Source organism: Carassius gibelio, chromosome B3, assembly GCF_023724105.1.
Source record: "Carassius gibelio isolate Cgi1373 ecotype wild population from Czech Republic chromosome B3, carGib1.2-hapl.c, whole genome shotgun sequence".
Lineage (NCBI taxonomy): Eukaryota > Metazoa > Chordata > Actinopteri > Cypriniformes > Cyprinidae > Carassius > Carassius gibelio.
In genome coordinates, this window is record NC_068398.1 from 51699327 (window position 1) to 51723373 (window position 24047).

General features: G+C 47.3%; 43 non-coding genes across 43 annotated transcripts; all 43 read right to left on the minus strand.

Moving 5' to 3' along the window:
* Window positions 1-294: 294 nt before the first annotated feature.
* On the minus strand, window positions 295-366 carry trnap-cgg (transfer RNA proline (anticodon CGG)). The gene has a single exon. It is a non-coding gene; the product is annotated as a tRNA-Pro (tRNA).
* Window positions 367-764: 398 nt separating this feature from the next.
* On the minus strand, window positions 765-836 carry trnap-agg (transfer RNA proline (anticodon AGG)). The gene has a single exon. It is a non-coding gene; the product is annotated as a tRNA-Pro (tRNA).
* A 492-nt stretch (window positions 837-1328) lies between these two features.
* Window positions 1329-1400, minus strand: trnaq-cug (transfer RNA glutamine (anticodon CUG)). Its single transcript has one exon. It is a non-coding gene; the product is annotated as a tRNA-Gln (tRNA).
* Window positions 1401-1815: 415 nt separating this feature from the next.
* trnap-cgg (transfer RNA proline (anticodon CGG)) lies at window positions 1816-1887 on the minus strand. The gene has a single exon. It is a non-coding gene; the product is annotated as a tRNA-Pro (tRNA).
* A 398-nt stretch (window positions 1888-2285) lies between these two features.
* On the minus strand, window positions 2286-2357 carry trnap-agg (transfer RNA proline (anticodon AGG)). Its single transcript has one exon. It is a non-coding gene; the product is annotated as a tRNA-Pro (tRNA).
* Window positions 2358-2849: 492 nt separating this feature from the next.
* trnaq-cug (transfer RNA glutamine (anticodon CUG)) lies at window positions 2850-2921 on the minus strand. The gene has a single exon. It is a non-coding gene; the product is annotated as a tRNA-Gln (tRNA).
* A 588-nt stretch (window positions 2922-3509) lies between these two features.
* Window positions 3510-3581, minus strand: trnap-agg (transfer RNA proline (anticodon AGG)). Its single transcript has one exon. It is a non-coding gene; the product is annotated as a tRNA-Pro (tRNA).
* Window positions 3582-4073: 492 nt separating this feature from the next.
* trnaq-cug (transfer RNA glutamine (anticodon CUG)) lies at window positions 4074-4145 on the minus strand. Its single transcript has one exon. It is a non-coding gene; the product is annotated as a tRNA-Gln (tRNA).
* A 415-nt stretch (window positions 4146-4560) lies between these two features.
* trnap-cgg (transfer RNA proline (anticodon CGG)) lies at window positions 4561-4632 on the minus strand. The gene has a single exon. It is a non-coding gene; the product is annotated as a tRNA-Pro (tRNA).
* Window positions 4633-5030: 398 nt separating this feature from the next.
* On the minus strand, window positions 5031-5102 carry trnap-agg (transfer RNA proline (anticodon AGG)). The gene has a single exon. It is a non-coding gene; the product is annotated as a tRNA-Pro (tRNA).
* A 492-nt stretch (window positions 5103-5594) lies between these two features.
* On the minus strand, window positions 5595-5666 carry trnaq-cug (transfer RNA glutamine (anticodon CUG)). Its single transcript has one exon. It is a non-coding gene; the product is annotated as a tRNA-Gln (tRNA).
* Window positions 5667-5891: 225 nt separating this feature from the next.
* On the minus strand, window positions 5892-5963 carry trnap-cgg (transfer RNA proline (anticodon CGG)). The gene has a single exon. It is a non-coding gene; the product is annotated as a tRNA-Pro (tRNA).
* Window positions 5964-6333: 370 nt separating this feature from the next.
* trnap-agg (transfer RNA proline (anticodon AGG)) lies at window positions 6334-6405 on the minus strand. The gene has a single exon. It is a non-coding gene; the product is annotated as a tRNA-Pro (tRNA).
* A 492-nt stretch (window positions 6406-6897) lies between these two features.
* On the minus strand, window positions 6898-6969 carry trnaq-cug (transfer RNA glutamine (anticodon CUG)). The gene has a single exon. It is a non-coding gene; the product is annotated as a tRNA-Gln (tRNA).
* A 415-nt stretch (window positions 6970-7384) lies between these two features.
* On the minus strand, window positions 7385-7456 carry trnap-cgg (transfer RNA proline (anticodon CGG)). Its single transcript has one exon. It is a non-coding gene; the product is annotated as a tRNA-Pro (tRNA).
* Window positions 7457-7854: 398 nt separating this feature from the next.
* On the minus strand, window positions 7855-7926 carry trnap-agg (transfer RNA proline (anticodon AGG)). The gene has a single exon. It is a non-coding gene; the product is annotated as a tRNA-Pro (tRNA).
* A 492-nt stretch (window positions 7927-8418) lies between these two features.
* On the minus strand, window positions 8419-8490 carry trnaq-cug (transfer RNA glutamine (anticodon CUG)). Its single transcript has one exon. It is a non-coding gene; the product is annotated as a tRNA-Gln (tRNA).
* Window positions 8491-8905: 415 nt separating this feature from the next.
* On the minus strand, window positions 8906-8977 carry trnap-cgg (transfer RNA proline (anticodon CGG)). Its single transcript has one exon. It is a non-coding gene; the product is annotated as a tRNA-Pro (tRNA).
* Window positions 8978-9375: 398 nt separating this feature from the next.
* trnap-agg (transfer RNA proline (anticodon AGG)) lies at window positions 9376-9447 on the minus strand. The gene has a single exon. It is a non-coding gene; the product is annotated as a tRNA-Pro (tRNA).
* A 492-nt stretch (window positions 9448-9939) lies between these two features.
* trnaq-cug (transfer RNA glutamine (anticodon CUG)) lies at window positions 9940-10011 on the minus strand. Its single transcript has one exon. It is a non-coding gene; the product is annotated as a tRNA-Gln (tRNA).
* Window positions 10012-10426: 415 nt separating this feature from the next.
* Window positions 10427-10498, minus strand: trnap-cgg (transfer RNA proline (anticodon CGG)). Its single transcript has one exon. It is a non-coding gene; the product is annotated as a tRNA-Pro (tRNA).
* A 398-nt stretch (window positions 10499-10896) lies between these two features.
* On the minus strand, window positions 10897-10968 carry trnap-agg (transfer RNA proline (anticodon AGG)). Its single transcript has one exon. It is a non-coding gene; the product is annotated as a tRNA-Pro (tRNA).
* A 492-nt stretch (window positions 10969-11460) lies between these two features.
* On the minus strand, window positions 11461-11532 carry trnaq-cug (transfer RNA glutamine (anticodon CUG)). The gene has a single exon. It is a non-coding gene; the product is annotated as a tRNA-Gln (tRNA).
* A 415-nt stretch (window positions 11533-11947) lies between these two features.
* Window positions 11948-12019, minus strand: trnap-cgg (transfer RNA proline (anticodon CGG)). Its single transcript has one exon. It is a non-coding gene; the product is annotated as a tRNA-Pro (tRNA).
* Window positions 12020-12417: 398 nt separating this feature from the next.
* On the minus strand, window positions 12418-12489 carry trnap-agg (transfer RNA proline (anticodon AGG)). Its single transcript has one exon. It is a non-coding gene; the product is annotated as a tRNA-Pro (tRNA).
* A 492-nt stretch (window positions 12490-12981) lies between these two features.
* Window positions 12982-13053, minus strand: trnaq-cug (transfer RNA glutamine (anticodon CUG)). Its single transcript has one exon. It is a non-coding gene; the product is annotated as a tRNA-Gln (tRNA).
* Window positions 13054-14489: 1436 nt separating this feature from the next.
* trnaq-cug (transfer RNA glutamine (anticodon CUG)) lies at window positions 14490-14561 on the minus strand. Its single transcript has one exon. It is a non-coding gene; the product is annotated as a tRNA-Gln (tRNA).
* A 415-nt stretch (window positions 14562-14976) lies between these two features.
* Window positions 14977-15048, minus strand: trnap-cgg (transfer RNA proline (anticodon CGG)). Its single transcript has one exon. It is a non-coding gene; the product is annotated as a tRNA-Pro (tRNA).
* A 398-nt stretch (window positions 15049-15446) lies between these two features.
* On the minus strand, window positions 15447-15518 carry trnap-agg (transfer RNA proline (anticodon AGG)). The gene has a single exon. It is a non-coding gene; the product is annotated as a tRNA-Pro (tRNA).
* A 492-nt stretch (window positions 15519-16010) lies between these two features.
* trnaq-cug (transfer RNA glutamine (anticodon CUG)) lies at window positions 16011-16082 on the minus strand. Its single transcript has one exon. It is a non-coding gene; the product is annotated as a tRNA-Gln (tRNA).
* A 415-nt stretch (window positions 16083-16497) lies between these two features.
* Window positions 16498-16569, minus strand: trnap-cgg (transfer RNA proline (anticodon CGG)). The gene has a single exon. It is a non-coding gene; the product is annotated as a tRNA-Pro (tRNA).
* Window positions 16570-16967: 398 nt separating this feature from the next.
* Window positions 16968-17039, minus strand: trnap-agg (transfer RNA proline (anticodon AGG)). Its single transcript has one exon. It is a non-coding gene; the product is annotated as a tRNA-Pro (tRNA).
* A 492-nt stretch (window positions 17040-17531) lies between these two features.
* trnaq-cug (transfer RNA glutamine (anticodon CUG)) lies at window positions 17532-17603 on the minus strand. The gene has a single exon. It is a non-coding gene; the product is annotated as a tRNA-Gln (tRNA).
* A 415-nt stretch (window positions 17604-18018) lies between these two features.
* trnap-cgg (transfer RNA proline (anticodon CGG)) lies at window positions 18019-18090 on the minus strand. Its single transcript has one exon. It is a non-coding gene; the product is annotated as a tRNA-Pro (tRNA).
* A 398-nt stretch (window positions 18091-18488) lies between these two features.
* trnap-agg (transfer RNA proline (anticodon AGG)) lies at window positions 18489-18560 on the minus strand. Its single transcript has one exon. It is a non-coding gene; the product is annotated as a tRNA-Pro (tRNA).
* A 492-nt stretch (window positions 18561-19052) lies between these two features.
* On the minus strand, window positions 19053-19124 carry trnaq-cug (transfer RNA glutamine (anticodon CUG)). Its single transcript has one exon. It is a non-coding gene; the product is annotated as a tRNA-Gln (tRNA).
* Window positions 19125-20560: 1436 nt separating this feature from the next.
* trnaq-cug (transfer RNA glutamine (anticodon CUG)) lies at window positions 20561-20632 on the minus strand. Its single transcript has one exon. It is a non-coding gene; the product is annotated as a tRNA-Gln (tRNA).
* A 415-nt stretch (window positions 20633-21047) lies between these two features.
* trnap-cgg (transfer RNA proline (anticodon CGG)) lies at window positions 21048-21119 on the minus strand. Its single transcript has one exon. It is a non-coding gene; the product is annotated as a tRNA-Pro (tRNA).
* Window positions 21120-21517: 398 nt separating this feature from the next.
* Window positions 21518-21589, minus strand: trnap-agg (transfer RNA proline (anticodon AGG)). Its single transcript has one exon. It is a non-coding gene; the product is annotated as a tRNA-Pro (tRNA).
* A 492-nt stretch (window positions 21590-22081) lies between these two features.
* Window positions 22082-22153, minus strand: trnaq-cug (transfer RNA glutamine (anticodon CUG)). The gene has a single exon. It is a non-coding gene; the product is annotated as a tRNA-Gln (tRNA).
* Window positions 22154-22568: 415 nt separating this feature from the next.
* Window positions 22569-22640, minus strand: trnap-cgg (transfer RNA proline (anticodon CGG)). Its single transcript has one exon. It is a non-coding gene; the product is annotated as a tRNA-Pro (tRNA).
* A 398-nt stretch (window positions 22641-23038) lies between these two features.
* trnap-agg (transfer RNA proline (anticodon AGG)) lies at window positions 23039-23110 on the minus strand. The gene has a single exon. It is a non-coding gene; the product is annotated as a tRNA-Pro (tRNA).
* A 492-nt stretch (window positions 23111-23602) lies between these two features.
* Window positions 23603-23674, minus strand: trnaq-cug (transfer RNA glutamine (anticodon CUG)). Its single transcript has one exon. It is a non-coding gene; the product is annotated as a tRNA-Gln (tRNA).
* Window positions 23675-24047: the final 373 nt, after the last annotated feature.

A 24047-nucleotide genomic window follows, 5' to 3' on the forward strand; every position in this document is an offset into this window, starting at 1 on the left:
CCCGGGATCGAACCAGGGACCTTTAAATCTTCAGTGTAACGCTCTCCGAACCTTGTAAACCAATATTGAGAAAAACATCAAAGCAAAGGACACGAGCCTCCAGTCAACCGCAAACGGCTACCCTGCATGGCAGCCAATCTGAGCCATCTCAGACACATTCACTTCTGTTGTACAAAGTTTAAATTGCAGATGAGGAACTGAGAACAGGGAGAAGTTGGCGTGAAAACATGCAGGTGTATTATTGGCCGAAAGAAGGCAGAACGGTCTGCTACTTTTCAGTAAGATGCTCAATGTGGGCTCGTCCGGGATTTGAACCCGGGACCTCTCGCACCCGAAGCGAGAATCATACCCCTAGACCAACGAGCCACCATGTTCCCAGATACTACTCAAAAAAAGGAGCTGCAAAGCGAGGTCTCTGGGATTTGAGCTTGGGCCCTCTCGCTCCCATACCAGCAATAAAACAAAAAAAACACACCCCATAACCGACAAGCCCTCAGATGCTCCTGCAACTAGCAAACGCAAGATGAAGGCTCACAGCGCCGTGAAGCGATCCAAGAATGCTTGGGCTGCATTCCTAAACCAATGTTTAGAAAAATGTCAAGGCAAAGTTTAAACTGCAGATGAGGAACTAAGAAGAGCAGCGAGATGTGGGCATGAAAACATGCAGTCGCAGCTTTAGTCTACTTGACAGTGGCGTATGTTTGGCCCAAGAATGGCAGAATGGACTGAAACTGCTCTAGAAAAGAGGCTGCAAAGACAGAAGAGGGCTCGTCTGGGATTTGAACCCGGGACCTCTCGCACCCTAAGCGAGAATCATACCCCTAGACCAACGAGCCACAGGTTGCTGTTCGGTAAAGGCCAATTTGCTACGTATTTCACTCTGCTCGCCGCTACGGTCGCTCTAACATCCTGCCTCTGTAGCTGACAAGGGCAGAATTAGAGCTCATGCACTGACCAGATTTCTGAGAAACTCCATTTTTACGTACCTGCTCTAGCTTGGCCTGCCCTCGTAGATAAATGTTGATTAAAACATCAACGACAAAACACATAAGCTGAATTTAACAGCAGAAATCTACACCGTGGCACTGCCACACAAATCTTGCTGATGAGAAGCTGTCTGAGGTCTGTAATCCTGCTCCACAGAGGATCAGATGACATCTGTCTGCTCAATTTAGTTCCTGCTTAGTTTTATTTGAGTTCTAGATGGTTTGGAGGCCATGGTTAAAGGAGGCCAGTTTAGCAATACATTTAAAGACACACTGTCAGAGACAAAATTGTGACATAAGCCCAAGCTCCTCCATGCCAAACACTGCCAGACAGACTCTTGAAGGTTCCACCGAGATTTGAACTCGGATTGCTGGATTCAGAGTCCAGAGTGCTAACCGTTACACCATGGAACCAACAGTGTCAGTTCGTCTGTCTGAAGTGTAGAAAACACTCAAGGAGGCTCTGCGAAAAGCAACTAACCAGCAAGCATCAGAATGGTGTCTGAAAAGCATTCACGGCTCCACTCTGAGTAAACCCGGGATCGAACCAGGGACCTTTAAATCTTCAGTGTAACGCTCTCCGAACCTTGTAAACCAATATTGAGAAAAACATCAAAGCAAAGGACACGAGCCTCCAGTCAACCGCAAACGGCTACCCTGCATGGCAGCCAATCTGAGCCATCTCAGACACATTCACTTCTGTTGTACAAAGTTTAAATTGCAGATGAGGAACTGAGAACAGGGAGAAGTTGGCGTGAAAACATGCAGGTGTATTATTGGCCGAAAGAAGGCAGAACGGTCTGCTACTTTTCAGTAAGATGCTCAATGTGGGCTCGTCCGGGATTTGAACCCGGGACCTCTCGCACCCGAAGCGAGAATCATACCCCTAGACCAACGAGCCACCATGTTCCCAGATACTACTCAAAAAAAGGAGCTGCAAAGCGAGGTCTCTGGGATTTGAGCTTGGGCCCTCTCGCTCCCATACCAGCAATAAAACAAAAAAAACACACCCCATAACCGACAAGCCCTCAGATGCTCCTGCAACTAGCAAACGCAAGATGAAGGCTCACAGCGCCGTGAAGCGATCCAAGAATGCTTGGGCTGCATTCCTAAACCAATGTTTAGAAAAATGTCAAGGCAAAGTTTAAACTGCAGACGAGGAACTAAGAAGAGCAGCGAGATGTGGGCATGAAAACAGGCAGTCGCAGCTTTAGTCTACTTGACAGTGGCGTATGTTTGGCCCAAGAATGGCAGAATGGACTGAAACTGCTCTAGAAAAGAGGCTGCAAAGACAGAAGAGGGCTCGTCCGGGATTTGAACCCGGGACCTCTCGCACCCTAAGCGAGAATCATACCCCTAGACCAACGAGCCACAGGTTGCTTTTCGGTAAAGGCCAATTTGCTACGTATTTCACTCTGCTCGCCGCTACGGTCGCTCTAACATCCTGCCTCTGTAGCTGACAAGGGCAGAATTAGAGCTCATGCACTGACCAGATTTCTGAGAAACTCCATTTTTACGTACCTGCTCTAGCTTGGCCTGCCCTCGTAGATAAATGTTGATTAAAACATCAACGACAAAACACATAAGCTGAATTTAACAGCAGAAATCTACACCGTGGCACTGCCACACAAATCTTGCTGATGAGAAGCTGTCTGAGGTCTGTAATCCTGCTCCACAGAGGATCAGATGACATCTGTCTGCTCAATTTAGTTCCTGCTTAGTTTTATTTGAGTTCTAGATGGTTTGGAGGCCATGGTTAAAGGAGGCCAGTTTAGCAATACATTTAAAGACACACTGTCAGAGACAAAATTGTGACATAAGCCCAAGCTCCTCCATGCCAAACACTGCCAGACAGACTATTGAAGGTTCCACCGAGATTTGAACTCGGATTGCTGGATTCAGAGTCCAGAGTGCTAACCGTTACACCATGGAACCAACAGTGTCAGTTCGTCTGTCTGAAGTGTAGAAAACACTCAAGGAGGCTCTGCGAAAAGCAACTAACCAGCAAGCATCAGAATGGTGTCTGAAAAGCATTCACGGCTCCACTCTGAGTAAACCCGGGATCGAACCAGGGACCTTTAAATCTTCAGTGTAACGCTCTCCGAACCTTGTAAACCAACGAGCCACCATGTTCCCAGATACTACTCAAAAAAAGGAGCTGCAAAGCGAGGTCTCTGGGATTTGAGCTTGGGCCCTCTCGCTCCCATACCAGCAATAAAACAAAAAAAACACACCCCATAACCGACAAGCCCTCAGATGCTCCTGCAACTAGCAAACGCAAGATGAAGGCTCACAGCGCCGTGAAGCGATCCAAGAATGCTTGGGCTGCATTCCTAAACCAATGTTTAGAAAAATGTCAAGGCAAAGTTTAAACTGCAGATGAGGAACTAAGAAGAGCAGCGAGATGTGGGCATGAAAACATGCAGTCGCAGCTTTAGTCTACTTGACAGTGGCGTATGTTTGGCCCAAGAATGGCAGAATGGACTGAAACTGCTCTAGAAAAGAGGCTGCAAAGACAGAAGAGGGCTCGTCCGGGATTTGAACCCAGGACCTCTCGCACCCTAAGCGAGAATCATACCCCTAGACCAACGAGCCACAGGTTGCTGTTCGGTAAAGGCCAATTTGCTACGTATTTCACTCTGCTCGCCGCTACGGTCGCTCTAACATCCTGCCTCTGTAGCTGACAAGGGCAGAATTAGAGCTCATGCACTGACCAGATTTCTGAGAAACTCCATTTTTACGTACCTGCTCTAGCTTGGCCTGCCCTCGTAGATAAATGTTGATTAAAACATCAACGACAAAACACATAAGCTGAATTTAACAGCAGAAATCTACACCGTGGCACTGCCACACAAATCTTGCTGATGAGAAGCTGTCTGAGGTCTGTAATCCTGCTCCACAGAGGATCAGATGACATCTGTCTGCTCAATTTAGTTCCTGCTTAGTTTTATTTGAGTTCTAGATGGTTTGGAGGCCATGGTTAAAGGAGGCCAGTTTAGCAATACATTTAAAGACACACTGTCAGAGACAAAATTGTGACATAAGCCCAAGCTCCTCCATGCCAAACACTGCCAGACAGACTCTTGAAGGTTCCACCGAGATTTGAACTCGGATTGCTGGATTCAGAGTCCAGAGTGCTAACCGTTACACCATGGAACCAACAGTGTCAGTTCGTCTGTCTGAAGTGTAGAAAACACTCAAGGAGGCTCTGCGAAAAGCAACTAACCAGCAAGCATCAGAATGGTGTCTGAAAAGCATTCACGGCTCCACTCTGAGTAAACCCGGGATCGAACCAGGGACCTTTAAATCTTCAGTGTAACGCTCTCCGAACCTTGTAAACCAATATTGAGAAAAACATCAAAGCAAAGGACACGAGCCTCCAGTCAACCGCAAACGGCTACCCTGCATGGCAGCCAATCTGAGCCATCTCAGACACATTCACTTCTGTTGTACAAAGTTTAAATTGCAGATGAGAAACTGAGAACAGGGAGAAGTTGGCGTGAAAACATGCAGGTGTATTATTGGCCGAAAGAAGGCAGAACGGTCTGCTACTTTTCAGTAAGATGCTCAATGTGGGCTCGTCCGGGATTTGAACCCGGGACCTCTCGCACCCGAAGCGAGAATCATACCCCTAGACCAACGAGCCACCATGTTCCCAGATACTACTCAAAAAAAGGAGCTGCAAAGCGAGGTCTCTGGGATTTGAGCTTGGGCCCTCTCGCTCCCATACCAGCAATAAAACAAAAAAAACACACCCCATAACCGACAAGCCCTCAGATGCTCCTGCAACTAGCAAACGCAAGATGAAGGCTCACAGCGCCGTGAAGCGATCCAAGAATGCTTGGGCTGCATTCCTAAACCAAAGTTTAGAAAAATGTCAAGGCAAAGTTTAAACTGCAGACGAGGAACTAAGAAGAGCAGCGAGATGTGGGCATGAAAACAGGCAGTCGCAGCTTTAGTCTACTTGACAGTGGCGTATGTTTGGCCCAAGAATGGCAGAATGGACTGAAACTGCTCTAGAAAAGAGGCTGCAAAGACAGAAGAGGGCTCGTCCGGGATTTGAACCCGGGACCTCTCGCACCCTAAGCGAGAATCATACCCCTAGACCAACGAGCCACAGGTTGCTGTTCGGTAAAGGCCAATTTGCTACGTATTTCACTCTGCTCGACGCTACGGTCGCTCTAACATCCTGCCTCTGTAGCTGACAAGGGCAGAATTAGAGCTCATGCAATGACCAGATTTCTGAGAAACTCCATTTTTACGTACCTGCTCTAGCTTGGCCTGCCCTCGTAGATAAATGTTGATTAAAACATCAACGACAAAACACATAAGCTGAATTTAACAGCAGAAATCTACACCGTGGCACTGCCACACAAATCTTGCTGATGAGAAGCTGTCTGAGGTCTGTAATCCTGCTCCACAGAGGATCAGATGACATTTGTCTGCTCAATTTAGTTCCTGCTTAGTTTTATTTGAGTTCTAGATGGTTTGGAGGCCATGGTTAAAGGAGGCCAGTTTAGCAATACATTTAAAGACACACTGTCAGAGACAAAATTGTGACATAAGCCCAAGCTCCTCCATGCCAAACACTGCCAGACAGACTCTTGAAGGTTCCACCGAGATTTGAACTCGGATTGCTGGATTCAGAGTCCAGAGTGCTAACCGTTACACCATGGAACCAACAGTGTCAGTTCATCTGTCTGAAGTGTAGAAAACACTCAAGGAGGCTCTGCGAAAAGCAACTAACCAGCAAGCATCAGAATGGTGTCTGAAAAGCATTCACGGCTCCACTCTGAGTAAACCCGGGATCGAACCAGGGACCTTTAAACCTTTAAAACATGCAGGTGTATTATTGGCCGAAAGAAGGCAGAACGGTCTGCTACTTTTCAGTAAGATGCTCAATGTGGGCTCGTCCGGGATTTGAACCCGGGACCTCTCGCACCCGAAGCAAGAATCATACCCCTAGACCAACGAGCCACCATGTTCCCAGATACTACTCAAAAAAAGGAGCTGCAAAGCGAGGTCTCTGGGACCAGCAATAAAACAAAAAAAACACACCCCATAACCGACAAGCCCTCAGATGCTCCTGCAACTAGCAAACGCAAGATGAAGGCTCACAGCGCCGTGAAGCGATCCAAGAATGCTTGGGCTGCATTCCTAAACCAATGTTTAGAAAAATGTCAAGGCAAAGTTTAAACTGCAGATGAGGAACTAAGAAGAGCAGCGAGATGTGGGCATGAAAACATGCAGTCGCAGCTTTAGTCTACTTGACAGTGGCGTATGTTTGGCCCAAGAATGGCAGAATGGACTGAAACTGCTCTAGAAAAGAGGCTGCAAAGACAGAAGAGGGCTCGTCCGGGATTTGAACCCGGGACCTCTCGCACCCTAAGCGAGAATCATACCCCTAGACCAACGAGCCACAGGTTGCTGTTCGGTAAAGGCCAATTTGCTACGTATTTCACTCTGCTCGCCGCTACGGTCGCTCTAACATCCTGCCTCTGTAGCTGACAAGGGCAGAATTAGAGCTCATGCACTGACCAGATTTCTGAGAAACTCCATTTTTACGTACCTGCTCTAGCTTGGCCTGCCCTCGTAGATAAATGTTGATTAAAACATCAACGACAAAACACATAAGCTGAATTTAACAGCAGAAATCTACACCGTGGCACTGCCACACAAATCTTGCTGATGAGAAGCTGTCTGAGGTCTGTAATCCTGCTCCACAGAGGATCAGATGACATCTGTCTGCTCAATTTAGTTCCTGCTTAGTTTTATTTGAGTTCTAGATGGTTTGGAGGCCATGGTTAAAGGGGGCCAGTTTAGCAATACATTTAAAGACACACTGTCAGAGACAAAATTGTGACATAAGCCCAAGCTCCTCCATGCCAAACACTGCCAGACAGACTCTTGAAGGTTCCACCGAGATTTGAACTCGGATTGCTGGATTCAGAGTCCAGAGTGCTAACCGTTACACCATGGAACCAACAGTGTCAGTTCGTCTGTCTGAAGTGTAGAAAACACTCAAGGAGGCTCTGCGAAAAGCAACTAACCAGCAAGCATCAGAATGGTGTCTGAAAAGCATTCACGGCTCCACTCTGAGTAAACCCGGGATCGAACCAGGGACCTTTAAATCTTCAGTGTAACGCTCTCCGAACCTTGTAAACCAATATTGAGAAAAACATCAAAGCAAAGGACACGAGCCTCCAGTCAACCGCAAACGGCTACCCTGCATGGCAGCCAATCTGAGCCATCTCAGACACATTCACTTCTGTTGTACAAAGTTTAAATTGCAGATGAGGAACTGAGAACAGGGAGAAGTTGGCGTGAAAACATGCAGGTGTATTATTGGCCGAAAGAAGGCAGAACGGTCTGCTACTTTTCAGTAAGATGCTCAATGTGGGCTCGTCCGGGATTTGAACCCGGGACCTCTCGCACCCGAAGCGAGAATCATACCCCTAGACCAACGAGCCACCATGTTCCCAGATACTACTCAAAAAAAGGAGCTGCAAAGCGAGGTCTCTGGGATTTGAGCTTGGGCCCTCTCGCTCCCATACCAGCAATAAAACAAAAAAAACACACCCCATAACCAACAAGCCCTCAGATGCTCCTGCAACTAGCAAACGCAAGAAGAAGGCTCACAGCGCCGTGAAGCGATCCAAGAATGCTTGGGCTGCATTCCTAAACCAATGTTTAGAAAAATGTCAAGGCAAAGTTTAAACTGCAGATGAGGAACTAAGAAGAGCAGCGAGATGTGGGCATGAAAACAGGCAGTCGCAGCTTTAGTCTACTTGACAGTGGCGTATGTTTGGCCCAAGAATGGCAGAATGGACTGAAACTGCTCTAGAAAAGAGGCTGCAAAGACAGAAGAGGGCTCGTCCGGGATTTGAACCCGGGACCTCTCGCACCCTAAGCGAGAATCATACCCCTAGACCAACGAGCCACAGGTTGCTGTTCGGTAAAGGCCAATTTGCTACGTATTTCACTCTGCTCGCCGCTACGGTCGCTCTAACATCCTGCCTCTGTAGCTGACAAGGGCAGAATTAGAGCTCATGCACTGACCAGATTTCTGAGAAACTCCATTTTTACGTACCTGCTCTAGCTTGGCCTGCCCTCGTAGATAAATGTTGATTAAAACATCAACGACAAAACACATAAGCTGAATTTAACAGCAGAAATCTACACCGTGGCACTGCCACACAAATCTTGCTGATGAGAAGCTGTCTGAGGTCTGTAATCCTGCTCCACAGAGGATCAGATGACATCTGTCTGCTCAATTTAGTTCCTGCTTAGTTTTATTTGAGTTCTAGATGGTTTGGAGGCCATGGTTAAAGGGGGCCAGTTTAGCAATACATTTAAAGACACACTGTCAGAGACAAAATTGTGACATAAGCCCAAGCTCCTCCATGCCAAACACTGCCAGACAGACTCTTGAAGGTTCCACCGAGATTTGAACTCGGATTGCTGGATTCAGAGTCCAGAGTGCTAACCGTTACACCATGGAACCAACAGTGTCAGTTCGTCTGTCTGAAGTGTAGAAAACACTCAAGGAGGCTCTGCGAAAAGCAACTAACCAGCAAGCATCAGAATGGTGTCTGAAAAGCATTCACGGCTCCACTCTGAGTAAACCCGGGATCGAACCAGGGACCTTTAAATCTTCAGTGTAACGCTCTCCGAACCTTGTAAACCAATATTGAGAAAAACATCAAAGCAAAGGACACGAGCCTCCAGTCAACCGCAAACGGCTACCCTGCATGGCAGCCAATCTGAGCCATCTCAGACACATTCACTTCTGTTGTACAAAGTTTAAATTGCAGATGAGGAACTGAGAACAGGGAGAAGTTGGCGTGAAAACATGCAGGTGTATTATTGGCCGAAAGAAGGCAGAACGGTCTGCTACTTTTCAGTAAGATGCTCAATGTGGGCTCGTCCGGGATTTGAACCCGGGACCTCTCGCACCCGAAGCGAGAATCATACCCCTAGACCAACGAGCCACCATGTTCCCAGATACTACTCAAAAAAAGGAGCTGCAAAGCGAGGTCTCTGGGATTTGAGCTTGGGCCCTCTCGCTCCCATACCAGCAATAAAACAAAAAAAACACACCCCATAACCAACAAGCCCTCAGATGCTCCTGCAACTAGCAAACGCAAGATGAAGGCTCACAGCGCCGTGAAGCGATCCAAGAATGCTTGGGCTGCATTCCTAAACCAATGTTTAGAAAAATGTCAAGGCAAAGTTTAAACTGCAGATGAGGAACTAAGAAGAGCAGCGAGATGTGGGCATGAAAACAGGCAGTCGCAGCTTTAGTCTACTTGACAGTGGCGTATGTTTGGCCCAAGAATGGCAGAATGGACTGAAACTGCTCTAGAAAAGAGGCTGCAAAGACAGAAGAGGGCTCGTCCGGGATTTGAACCCGGGACCTCTCGCACCCTAAGCGAGAATCATACCCCTAGACCAACGAGCCACAGGTTGCTGTTCGGTAAAGGCCAATTTGCTACGTATTTCACTCTGCTCGACGCTACGGTCGCTCTAACATCCTGCCTCTGTAGCTGACAAGGGCAGAATTAGAGCTCATGCACTGACCAGATTTCTGAGAAACTCCATTTTTACGTACCTGCTCTAGCTTGGCCTGCCCTCGTAGATAAATGTTGATTAAAACATAAACGACAAAACACATAAGCTGAATTTAACAGCAGAAATCTACACCGTGGCACTGCCACACAAATCTTGCTGATGAGAAGCTGTCTGAGGTCTGTAATCCTGCTCCACAGAGGATCAGATGACATCTGTCTGCTCAATTTAGTTCCTGCTTAGTTTTATTTGAGTTCTAGATGGTTTGGAGGCCATGGTTAAAGGAGGCCAGTTTAGCAATACATTTAAAGACACACTGTCAGAGACAAAATTGTGACATAAGCCCAAGCTCCTCCATGCCAAACACTGCCAGACAGACTCTTGAAGGTTCCACCAAGATTTGAACTCGGATTGCTGGATTCAGAGTCCAGAGTGCTAACCGTTACACCATGGAACCAACAGTGTCAGTTCGTCTGTCTGAAGTGTAGAAAACACTCAAGGAGGCTCTGCGAAAAGCAACTAACCAGCAAGCATCAGAATGGTGTCTGAAAAGCATTCACGGCTCCACTCTGAGTAAACCCGGGATCGAACCAGGGACCTTTAAATCTTCAGTGTAACGCTCTCCGAACCTTGTAAACCAATATTGAGAAAAACATCAAAGCAAAGGACACGAGCCTCCAGTCAACCGCAAACGGCTACCCTGCATGGCAGCCAATCTGAGCCATCTCAGACACATTCACTTCTGTTGTACAAAGTTTAAATTGCAGATGTGGAACTGAGAACAGGGAGAAGTTGGCGTGAAAACATGCAGGTGTATTATTGGCCGAAAGAAGGCAGAACGGTCTGCTACTTTTCAGTAAGATGCTCAATGTAGGCTCGTCCGGGATTTGAACCCGGGACCGCTCGCACCCGAAGCGAGAATCATACCCCTAGACCAACGAGCCACCATGTTCCCAGATACTACTCAAAAAAAGGAGCTGCAAAGCGAGGTCTCTGGGATTTGAGCTTGGGCCCTCTCGGTCCCATACCAGCAATAAAACAAAAAAAACACACCCCATAACCGACAAGCCCTCAGATGCTCCTGCAACTAGCAAACGCAAGATGAAGGCTCACAGCGCCGTGAAGCGATCCAAGAATGCTTGGGCTGCATTCCTAAACCAATGTTTAGAAAAATGTCAAGGCAAAGTTTAAACTGCAGATGAGGAACTAAGAAGAGCAGCGAGATGTGGGCATGAAAACATGCAGTCGCAGCTTTAGTCTACTTGACAGTGGCGTATGTTTGGCCCAAGAATGGCAGAATGGACTGAAACTGCTCTAGAAAAGAGGCTGCAAAGACAGAAGAGGGCTCGACCGGGATTTGAACCCGGGACCTCTCGCACCCTAAGCGAGAATCATACCCCTAGACCAACGAGCCACAGGTTGCTGTTCGGTAAAGGCCAATTTGCTACGTATTTCACTCTGCTCGCCGCTACGGTCGCTCTAACATCCTGCCTCTGTAGCTGACAAGGGCAGAATTAGAGCTCATGCACTGACCAGATTTCTGAGAAACTCCATTTTTACGTACCTGCTCTAGCTTGGCCTGCCCTCGTAGATAAATGTTGATTAAAACATCAACGACAAAACACATAAGCTGAATTTAACAGCAGAAATCTACACCGTGGCACTGCCACACAAATCTTGCTGATGAGAAGCTGTCTGAGGTCTGTAATCCTGCTCCACAGAGGATCAGATGACATCTGTCTGCTCAATTTAGTTCCTGCTTAGTTTTATTTGAGTTCTAGATGGTTTGGAGGCCATGGTTAAAGGAGGCCAGTTTAGCAATACATTTAAAGACACACTGTCAGAGACAAAATTGTGACATAAGCCCAAGCTCCTCCATGCCAAACACTGCCAGACAGACTCTTGAAGGTTCCACCGAGATTTGAACTCGGATTGCTGGATTCAGAGTCCAGAGTGCTAACCGTTACACCATGGAACCAACAGTGTCAGTTCGTCTGTCTGAAGTGTAGAAAACACTCAAGGAGGCTCTGCGAAAAGCAACTAACCAGCAAGCATCAGAATGGTGTCTGAAAAGCATTCACGGCTCCACTCTGAGTAAACCCGGGATCGAACCAGGGACCTTTAAATCTTCAGTGTAACGCTCTCCGAACCTTGTAAACCAATATTGAGAAAAACATCAAAGCAAAGGACACGAGCCTCCAGTCAACCGCAAACGGCTACCCTGCATGGCAGCCAATCTGAGCCATCTCAGACACATTCACTTCTGTTGTACAAAGTTTAAATTGCAGATGAGGAACTGAGAACAGGGAGAAGTTGGCGTGAAAACATGCAGGTGTATTATTGGCCGAAAGAAGGCAGAACGGTCTGCTACTTTTCAGTAAGATGCTCAATGTGGGCTCGTCCGGGATTTGAACCCGGGACCTCTCGCACCCGAAGCGAGAATCATACCCCTAGACCAACGAGCCACCATGTTCCCAGATACTACTCAAAAAAAGGAGCTGCAAAGCGAGGTCTCTGGGATTTGAGCTTGGGCCCTCTCGCTCCCATACCAGCAATAAAACAAAAAAAACACACCCCATAACCGACAAGCCCTCAGATGCTCCTGCAACTAGCAAACGCAAGATGAAGGCTCACAGCGCCGTGAAGCGATCCAAGAATGCTTGGGCTGCATTCCTAAACCAATGTTTAGAAAAATGTCAAGGCAAAGTTTAAACTGCAGATGAGGAACTAAGAAGAGCAGCGAGATGTGGGCATGAAAACATGCAGTCGCAGCTTTAGTCTACTTGACAGTGGCGTATGTTTGGCCCAAGAATGGCAGAATGGACTGAAACTGCTCTAGAAAAGAGGCTGCAAAGACAGAAGAGGGCTCGTCCGGGATTTGAACCCGGGACCTCTCGCACCCTAAGCGAGAATCATACCCCTAGACCAACGAGCCACAGGTTGCTGTTCGGTAAAGGCCAATTTGCTACGTATTTCACTCTGCTCGACGCTACGGTCGCTCTAACATCCTGCCTCTGTAGCTGACAAGGGCAGAATTAGAGCTCATGCACTGACCAGATTTCTGAGAAACTCCATTTTTACGTACCTGCTCTAGCTTGGCCTGCCCTCGTAGATAAATGTTGATTAAAACATCAACGACAAAACACATAAGCTGAATTTAACAGCAGAAATCTACACCGTGGCACTGCCACACAAATCTTGCTGATGAGAAGCTGTCTGAGGTCTGTAATCCTGCTCCACAGAGGATCAGATGACATCTGTCTGCTCAATTTAGTTCCTGCTTAGTTTTATTTGAGTTCTAGATGGTTTGGAGGCCATGGTTAAAGGAGGCCAGTTTAGCAATACATTTAAAGACACACTGTCAGAGACAAAATTGTGACATAAGCCCAAGCTCCTCCATGCCAAACACTGCCAGACAGACTCTTGAAGGTTCCACCGAGATTTGAACTCGGATTGCTGGATTCAGAGTCCAGAGTGCTAACCGTTACACCATGGAACCAACAGTGTCAGTTCGTCTGTCTGAAGTGTAGAAAACACTCAAGGAGGCTCTGCGAAAAGCAACTAACCAGCAAGCATCAGAATGGTGTCTGAAAAGCATTCACGGCTCCACTCTGAGTAAACCCGGGATCGAACCAGGGACCTTTAAATCTTCAGTGTAACGCTCTCCGAACCTTGTAAACCAATATTGAGAAAAACATCAAAGCAAAGGACACGAGCCTCCAGTCAACCGCAAACGGCTACCCTGCATGGCAGCCAATCTGAGCCATCTCAGACACATTCACTTCTGTTGTACAAAGTTTAAATTGCAGATGAGGAACTGAGAACAGGGAGAAGTTGGCGTGAAAACATGCAGGTGTATTATTGGCCGAAAGAAGGCAGAACGGTCTGCTACTTTTCAGTAAGATGCTCAATGTGGGCTCGTCCGGGATTTGAACCCGGGACCGCTCTCACCCGAAGCGAGAATTATACCCCTAGACCAACGAGCCACCATGTTCCCAGATACTACTCAAAAAAAGGAGCTGCAAAGCGAGGTCTCTGGGATTTGAGCTTGGGCCCTCTCGCTCCCATACCAGCAATAAAACAAAAAAAACACACCCCATAACCGACAAGCCCTCAGATGCTCCTGCAACTAGCAAACGCAAGATGAAGGCTCACAGCGCCGTGAAGCGATCCAAGAATGCTTGGGCTGCATTCCTAAACCAATGTTTAGAAAAATGTCAAGGCAAAGTTTAAACTGCAGATGAGGAACTAAGAAGAGCAGCGAGATGTGGGCATGAAAACATGCAGTCGCAGCTTTAGTCTACTTGACAGTGGCGTATGTTTGGCCCAAGAATGGCAGAATGGACTGAAACTGCTCTAGAAAAGAGGCTGCAAAGACAGAAGAGGGCTCGTCCGGGATTTGAACCCGGGACCTCTCGCACCCTAAGCGAGAATCAACGAGCCACAGGTTGCTGTTCGGTAAAGGCCAATTTGCTACGTATTTCACTCTGCTCGACGCTACGGTCGCTCTAACATCCTGCCTCTGTAGCTGACAAGGGCAGAATTAGAGCTCATGCACTGACCAGATTTCTGAGAAACTCCATTTTTACGTACCTGCTCTAGCTTGGCCTGCCCTCGTAGATAAATGTTGATTAAAACATCAACGACAAAACACATAAGCTGAATTTAACAGCAGAAATCTACACCGTGGCACTGCCACACAAATCTTGCTGATGAGAAGCTGTCTGAGGTCTGTAATCCTGCTCCACAGAGGATCAGATGACATCTGTCTGCTCAATTTAGTTCCTGCTTAGTTTTATTTGAGTTCTAGATGGTTTGGAGGCCATGGTTAAAGGAGGCCAGTTTAGCAATACATTTAAAGACACACTGTCAGAGACAAAATTGTGACATAAGCCCAAGCTCCTCCATGCCAAACACTGCCAGACAGACTCTTGAAGGTTCCACCGAGATTTGAACTCGGATTGCTGGATTCAGAGTCCAGAGTGCTAACCGTTACACCATGGAACCAACAGTGTCAGCTCGTCTGTCTGAAGTGTAGAAAACACTCAAGGAGGCTCTGCGAAAAGCAACTAACCAGCAAGCATCAGAATGGTGTCTGAAAAGCATTCACCGCTCCACTCTGAGTAAACCCGGGATCGAACCAGGGACCTTTAAATCTTCAGTGTAACGCTCTCCGAACCTTGTAAACCAATATTGAGAAAAACATCAAAGCAAAGGACACGAGTCTCCAGTCAACCGCAAACGGCTACCCTGCATGGCAGCCAATCTGAGCCATCTCAGACACATTCACTTCTGTTGTACAAAGTTTAAATTGCAGATGAGGAACTGAGAACAGGGAGAAGTTGGCGTGAAAACATGCAGGTGTATTATTGGCCGAAAGAAGGCAGAACGGTCTGCTACTTTTCAGTAAGATGCTCAATGTGGGCTCGTCCGGGATTTGAACCCGGAACCTCTCGCACCCGAAGCGAGAATCATACCCCTAGACCAACGAGCCACCATGTTCCCAGATACTACTCAAAAAAAGGAGCTGCAAAGCGAGGTCTCTGGGATTTGAGCTTGGGCCCTCTCGCTCCCATACCAGCAATAAAACAAAAAAAACACACCCCATAACCGACAAGCCCTCAGATGCTCCTGCAACTAGCAAACGCAAGATGAAGGCTCACAGCGCCGTGAAGCGATCCAAGAATGCTTGGGCTGCATTCCTAAACCAATGTTTAGAAAAATGTCAAGGCAAAGTTTAAACTGCAGATGAGGAACTAAGAAGAGCAGCGAGATGTGGGCATGAAAACATGCAGTCGCAGCTTTAGTCTACTTGACAGTGGCGTATGTTTGGCCCAAGAATGGCAGAATGGACTGAAACTGCTCTAGAAAAGAGGCTGCAAAGACAGAAGAGGGCTCGACCGGGATTTGAACCCGGGACCTCTCGCACCCTAAGCGAGAATCATACCCCTAGACCAACGAGCCACAGCTTGCTGTTCGGTAAAGGCCAATTTGCTACGTATTTCACTCTGCTCGCCGCTACGGTCGCTCTAACATCCTGCCTCTGTAGCTGACAAGGGCAGAATTAGAGCTCATGCACTGACCAGATTTCTGAGAAACTCCATTTTTACGTACCTGCTCTAGCTTGGCCTGCCCTCGTAGATAAATGTTGATTAAAACATCAACGACAAAACACATAAGCTGAATTTAACAGCAGAAATCTACACCGTGGCACTGCCACACAAATCTTGCTGATGAGAAGCTGTCTGAGGTCTGTAATCCTGCTCCACAGAGGATCAGATGACATCTGTCTGCTCAATTTAGTTCCTGCTTAGTTTTATTTGAGTTCTAGATGGTTTGGAGGCCATGGTTAAAGGAGGCCAGTTTAGCAATACATTTAAAGACACACTGTCAGAGACAAAATTGTGACATAAGCCCAAGCTCCTCCATGCCAAACACTGCCAGACAGACTCTTGAAGGTTCCACCGAGATTTGAACTCGGATTGCTGGATTCAGAGTCCAGAGTGCTAACCGTTACACCATGGAACCAACAGTGTCAGTTCGTCTGTCTGAAGTGTAGAAAACACTCAAGGAGGCTCTGCGAAAAGCAACTAACCAGCAAGCATCAGAATGGTGTCTGAAAAGCATTCACGGCTCCACTCTGAGTAAACCCGGGATCGAACCAGGGACCTTTAAATCTTCAGTGTAACGCTCTCCGAACCTTGTAAACCAATATTGAGAAAAACATCAAAGCAAAGGACACGAGCCTCCAGTCAACCGCAAACGGCTACCCTGCATGGCAGCCAATCTGAGCCATCTCAGACACATTCACTTCTGTTGTACAAAGTTTAAATTGCAGATGAGGAACTGAGAACAGGGAGAAGTTGGCGTGAAAACATGCAGGTGTATTATTGGCCGAAAGAAGGCAGAACGGTCTGCTACTTTTCAGTAAGATGCTCAATGTGGGCTCATCCGGGATTTGAACCCGGGACCTCTCGCACCCGAAGCGAGAATCATACCCCTAGACCAACGAGCCACCATGTTCCCAGATACTACTCAAAAAAAGGAGCTGCAAAGCGAGGTCTCTGGGATTTGAGCTTGGGCCCTCTCGCTCCCATACCAGCAATAAAACAAAAAAAACACACCCCATAACCGACAAGCCCTCAGATGCTCCTGCAACTAGCAAACGCAAGATGAAGGCTCACAGCGCCGTGAAGCGATCCAAGAATGCTTGGGCTGCATTCCTAAACCAATGTTTAGAAAAATGTCAAGGCAAAGTTTAAACTGCAGATGAGGAACTAAGAAGAGCAGCGAGATGTGGGCATGAAAACATGCAGTCGCAGCTTTAGTCTACTTGACAGTGGCGTATGTTTGGCCCAAGAATGGCAGAATGGACTGAAACTGCTCTAGAAAAGAGGCTGCAAAGACAGAAGAGGGCTCGTCCGGGATTTGAACCCGGGACCTCTCGCACCCTAAGCGAGAATCATACCCCTAGACCAACGAGCCACAGGTTGCTGTTCGGTAAAGGCCAATTTGCTACGTATTTCACTCTGCTCGACGCTACGGTCGCTCTAACATCCTGCCTCTGTAGCTGACAAGGGCAGAATTAGAGCTCATGCACTGACCAGATTTCTGAGAAACTCCATTTTTACGTACCTGCTCTAGCTTGGCCTGCCCTCGTAGATAAATGTTGATTAAAACATCAACGACAAAACACATAAGCTGAATTTAACAGCAGAAATCTACACCGTGGCACTGCCACACAAATCTTGCTGATGAGAAGCTGTCTGAGGTCTGTAATCCTGCTCCACAGAGGATCAGATGACATCTGTCTGCTCAATTTAGTTCCTGCTTAGTTTTATTTGAGTTCTAGATGGTTTGGAGGCCATGGTTAAAGGAGGCCAGTTTAGCAATACATTTAAAGACACACTGTCAGAGACAAAATTGTGACATAAGCCCAAGCTCCTCCATGCCAAACACTGCCAGACAGACTCTTGAAGGTTCCACCGAGATTTGAACTCGGATTGCTGGATTCAGAGTCCAGAGTGCTAACCGTTACACCATGGAACCAACAGTGTCAGTTCGTCTGTCTGAAGTGTAGAAAACACTCAAGGAGGCTCTGCGAAAAGCAACTAACCAGCAAGCATCAGAATGGTGTCTGAAAAGCATTCACGGCTCCACTCTGAGTAAACCCGGGATCGAACCAGGGACCTTTAAATCTTCAGTGTAACGCTCTCCGAACCTTGTAAACCAATATTGAGAAAAACATCAAAGCAAAGGACACGAGCCTCCAGTCAACCGCAAACGGCTACCCTGCATGGCAGCCAATCTGAGCCATCTCAGACACATTCACTTCTGTTGTACAAAGTTTAAATTGCAGATGAGGAACTGAGAACAGGGAGAAGTTGGCGTGAAAACATGCAGGTGTATTATTGGCCGAAAGAAGGCAGAACGGTCTGCTACTTTTCAGTAAGATGCTCAATGTGGGCTCATCCGGGATTTGAACCCGGGACCTCTCGCACCCGAAGCGAGAATCATACCCCTAGACCAACGAGCCACCATGTTCCCAGATACTACTCAAAAAAAGGAGCTGCAAAGCGAGGTCTCTGGGATTTGAGCTTGGGCCCTCTCGCTCCCATACCAGCAATAAAACAAAAAAAACACACCCCATAACCGACAAGCCCTCAGATGCTCCTGCAACTAGCAAACGCAAGATGAAGGCTCACAGCGCCGTGAAGCGATCCAAGAATGCTTGGGCTGCATTCCTAAACCAATGTTTAGAAAAATGTCAAGGCAAAGTTTAAACTGCAGATGAGGAACTAAGAAGAGCAGCGAGATGTGGGCATGAAAACATGCAGTCGCAGCTTTAGTCTACTTGACAGTGGCGTATGTTTGGCCCAAGAATGGCAGAATGGACTGAAACTGCTCTAGAAAAGAGGCTGCAAAGACAGAAGAGGGCTCGTCCGGGATTTGAACCCGGGACCTCTCGCACCCTAAGCGAGAATCATACCCCTAGACCAACGAGCCACAGGTTGCTGTTCGGTAAAGGCCAATTTGCTACGTATTTCACTCTGCTCGACGCTACGGTCGCTCTAACATCCTGCCTCTGTAGCTGACAAGGGCAGAATTAGAGCTCATGCACTGACCAGATTTCTGAGAAACTCCATTTTTACGTACCTGCTCTAGCTTGGCCTGCCCTCGTAGATAAATGTTGATTAAAACATCAACGACAAAACACATAAGCTGAATTTAACAGCAGAAATCTACACCGTGGCACTGCCACACAAATCTTGCTGATGAGAAGCTGTCTGAGGTCTGTAATCCTGCTCCACAGAGGATCAGATGACATCTGTCTGCTCAATTTAGTTCCTGCTTAGTTTTATTTGAGTTCTAGATGGTTTGGAGGCCATGGTTAAAGGAGGCCAGTTTAGCAATACATTTAAAGACACACTGTCAGAGACAAAATTGTGACATAAGCCCAAGCTCCTCCATGCCAAACACTGCCAGACAGACTCTTGAAGGTTCCACCGAGATTTGAACTCGGATTGCTGGATTCAGAGTCCAGAGTGCTAACCGTTACACCATGGAACCAACAGTGTCAGCTCGTCTGTCTGAAGTGTAGAAAACACTCAAGGAGGCTCTGCGAAAAGCAACTAACCAGCAAGCATCAGAATGGTGTCTGAAAAGCATTCACGGCTCCACTCTGAGTAAACCCGGGATCGAACCAGGGACCTTTAAATCTTCAGTGTAACGCTCTCCGAACCTTGTAAACCAATATTGAGAAAAACATCAAAGCAAAGGACACGAGCCTCCAGTCAACCGCAAACGGCTACCCTGCATGGCAGCCAATCTGAGCCATCTCAGACACATTCACTTCTGTTGTACAAAGTTTAAATTGCAGATGAGGAACTGAGAACAGGGAGAAGTTGGCGTGAAAACATGCAGGTGTATTATTGGCCGAAAGAAGGCAGAACGGTCTGCTACTTTTCAGTAAGATGCTCAATGTGGGCTCGTCCGGGATTTGAACCCGGGACCGCTCTCACCCGAAGCGAGAATTATACCCCTAGACCAACGAGCCACCATGTTCCCAGATACTACTCAAAAAAAGGAGCTGCAAAGCGAGGTCTCTGGGATTTGAGCTTGGGCCCTCTCGCTCCCATACCAGCAATAAAACAAAAAAAACACACCCCATAACCGACAAGCCCTCAGATGCTCCTGCAACTAGCAAACGCAAGATGAAGGCTCACAGCGCCGTGAAGCGATCCAAGAATGCTTGGGCTGCATTCCTAAACCAATGTTTAGAAAAATGTCAAGGCAAAGTTTAAACTGCAGATGAGGAACTAAGAAGAGCAGCGAGATGTGGGCATGAAAACATGCAGTCGCAGCTTTAGTCTACTTGACAGTGGCGTATGTTTGGCCCAAGAATGGCAGAATGGACTGAAACTGCTCTAGAAAAGAGGCTGCAAAGACAGAAGAGGGCTCGTCCGGGATTTGAACCCGGGACCTCTCGCACCCTAAGCGAGAATCAACGAGCCACAGGTTGCTGTTCGGTAAAGGCCAATTTGCTACGTATTTCACTCTGCTCGACGCTACGGTCGCTCTAACATCCTGCCTCTGTAGCTGACAAGGGCAGAATTAGAGCTCATGCACTGACCAGATTTCTGAGAAACTCCATTTTTACGTACCTGCTCTAGCTTGGCCTGCCCTCGTAGATAAATGTTGATTAAAACATCAACGACAAAACACATAAGCTGAATTTAACAGCAGAAATCTACACCGTGGCACTGCCACACAAATCTTGCTGATGAGAAGCTGTCTGAGGTCTGTAATCCTGCTCCACAGAGGATCAGATGACATCTGTCTGCTCAATTTAGTTCCTGCTTAGTTTTATTTGAGTTCTAGATGGTTTGGAGGCCATGGTTAAAGGAGGCCAGTTTAGCAATACATTTAAAGACACACTGTCAGAGACAAAATTGTGACATAAGCCCAAGCTCCTCCATGCCAAACACTGCCAGACAGACTCTTGAAGGTTCCACCGAGATTTGAACTCGGATTGCTGGATTCAGAGTCCAGAGTGCTAACCGTTACACCATGGAACCAACAGTGTCAGCTCGTCTGTCTGAAGTGTAGAAAACACTCAAGGAGGCTCTGCGAAAAGCAACTAACCAGCAAGCATCAGAATGGTGTCTGAAAAGCATTCACGGCTCCACTCTGAGTAAACCCGGGATCGAACCAGGGACCTTTAAATCTTCAGTGTAACGCTCTCCGAACCTTGTAAACCAATATTGAGAAAAACATCAAAGCAAAGGACACGAGTCTCCAGTCAACCGCAAACGGCTACCCTGCATGGCAGCCAATCTGAGCCATCTCAGACACATTCACTTCTGTTGTACAAAGTTTAAATTGCAGATGAGGAACTGAGAACAGGGAGAAGTTGGCGTGAAAACATGCAGGTGTATTATTGGCCGAAAGAAGGCAGAACGGTCTGCTACTTTTCAGTAAGATGCTCAATGTGGGCTCGTCCGGGATTTGAACCCGGAACCTCTCGCACCCGAAGCGAGAATCATACCCCTAGACCAACGAGCCACCATGTTCCCAGATACTACTCAAAAAAAGGAGCTGCAAAGCGAGGTCTCTGGGATTTGAGCTTGGGCCCTCTCGCTCCCATACCAGCAATAAAACAAAAAAAACACACCCCATAACCGACAAGCCCTCAGATGCTCCTGCAACTAGCAAACGCAAGATGAAGGCTCACAGCGCCGTGAAGCGATCCAAGAATGCTTGGGCTGCATTCCTAAACCAATGTTTAGAAAAATGTCAAGGCAAAGTTTAAACTGCAGATGAGGAACTAAGAAGAGCAGCGAGATGTGGGCATGAAAACATGCAGTCGCAGCTTTAGTCTACTTGACAGTGGCGTATGTTTGGCCCAAGAATGGCAGAATGGACTGAAACTGCTCTAGAAAAGAGGCTGCAAAGACAGAAGAGGGCTCGACCGGGATTTGAACCCGGGACCTCTCGCACCCTAAGCGAGAATCATACCCCTAGACCAACGAGCCACAGGTTGCTGTTCGGTAAAGGCCAATTTGCTACGTATTTCACTCTGCTCGCCGCTACGGTCGCTCTAACATCCTGCCTCTGTAGCTGACAAGGGCAGAATTAGAGCTCATGCACTGACCAGATTTCTGAGAAACTCCATTTTTACGTACCTGCTCTAGCTTGGCCTGCCCTCGTAGATAAATGTTGATTAAAACATCAACGACAAAACACATAAGCTGAATTTAACAGCAGAAATCTACACCGTGGCACTGCCACACAAATCTTGCTGATGAGAAGCTGTCTGAGGTCTGTAATCCTGCTCCACAGAGGATCAGATGACATCTGTCTGCTCAATTTAGTTCCTGCTTAGTTTTATTTGAGTTCTAGATGGTTTGGAGGCCATGGTTAAAGGAGGCCAGTTTAGCAATACATTTAAAGACACACTGTCAGAGACAAAATTGTGACATAAGCCCAAGCTCCTCCATGCCAAACACTGCCAGACAGACTCTTGAAGGTTCCACCGAGATTTGAACTCGGATTGCTGGATTCAGAGTCCAGAGTGCTAACCGTTACACCATGGAACCAACAGTGTCAGTTCGTCTGTCTGAAGTGTAGAAAACACTCAAGGAGGCTCTGCGAAAAGCAACTAACCAGCAAGCATCAGAATGGTGTCTGAAAAGCATTCACGGCTCCACTCTGAGTAAACCCGGGATCGAACCAGGGACCTTTAAATCTTCAGTGTAACGCTCTCCGAACCTTGTAAACCAATATTGAGAAAAACATCAAAGCAAAGGACACGAGCCTCCAGTCAACCGCAAACGGCTACCCTGCATGGCAGCCAATCTGAGCCATCTCAGACACATTCACTTCTGTTGTACAAAGTTTAAATTGCAGATGAGGAACTGAGAACAGGGAGAAGTTGGCGTGAAAACATGCAGGTGTATTATTGGCCGAAAGAAGGCAGAACGGTCTGCTACTTTTCAGTAAGATGCTCAATGTGGGCTCGTCCGGGATTTGAACCCGGGACCTCTCGCACCCGAAGCGAGAATCATACCCCTAGACCAACGAGCCACCATGTTCCCAGATACTACTCAAAAAAAGGAGCTGCAAAGCGAGGTCTCTGGGATTTGAGCTTGGGCCCTCTCGCTCCCATACCAGCAATAAAACAAAAAAAACACACCCCATAACCGACAAGCCCTCAGATGCTCCTGCAACTAGCAAACGCAAGATGAAGGCTCACAGCGCCGTGAAGCGATCCAAGAATGCTTGGGCTGCATTCCTAAACCAATGTTTAGAAAAATGTCAAGGCAAAGTTTAAACTGCAGATGAGGAACTAAGAAGAGCAGCGAGATGTGGGCATGAAAACATGCAGTCGCAGCTTTAGTCTACTTGACAGTGGCGTATGTTTGGCCCAAGAATGGCAGAATGGACTGAAACTGCTCTAGAAAAGAGGCTGCAAAGACAGAAGAGGGCTCGTCCGGGATTTGAACCCGGGACCTCTCGCACCCTAAGCGAGAATCATACCCCTAGACCAACGAGCCACAGGTTGCTGTTCGGTAAAGGCCAATTTGCTACGTATTTCACTCTGCTCGACGCTACGGTCGCTCTAACATCCTGCCTCTGTAGCTGACAAGGGCAGAATTAGAGCTCATGCACTGACCAGATTTCTGAGAAACTCCATTTTTACGTACCTGCTCTAGCTTGGCCTGCCCTCGTAGATAAATGTTGATTAAAACATCAACGACAAAACACATAAGCTGAATTTAACAGCAGAAATCTACACCGTGGCACTGCCACACAAATCTTGCTGATGAGAAGCTGTCTGAGGTCTGTAATCCTGCTCCACAGAGGATCAGATGACATCTGTCTGCTCAATTTAGTTCCTGCTTAGTTTTATTTGAGTTCTAGATGGTTTGGAGGCCATGGTTAAAGGAGGCCAGTTTAGCAATACATTTAAAGACACACTGTCAGAGACAAAATTGTGAGATAAGGCCAAGCTCCTCCATGCCAAACACTGCCAGACAGACTCTTGAAGGTTCCACCGAGATTTGAACTCGGATTGCTGGATTCAGAGTCCAGAGTGCTAACCGTTACACCATGGAACCAACAGTGTCAGTTCGTCTGTCTGAAGTGTAGAAAACACTCAAGGAGGCTCTGCGAAAAGCAACTAACCAGCAAGCATCAGAATGGTGTCTGAAAAGCATTCACGGCTCCACTCTGAGTAAACCCGGGATCGAACCAGGGACCTTTAAATCTTCAGTGTAACGCTCTCCGAACCTTGTAAACCAATATTGAGAAAAACATCAAAGCAAAGGACACGAGCCTCCAGTCAACCGCAAACGGCTACCCTGCATGGCAGCCAATCTGAGCCATCTCAGACACATTCACTTCTGTTGTACAAAGTTTAAATTGCAGATGAGGAACTGAGAACAGGGAGAAGTTGGCGTGAAAACATGCAGGTGTATTATTGGCCGAAAG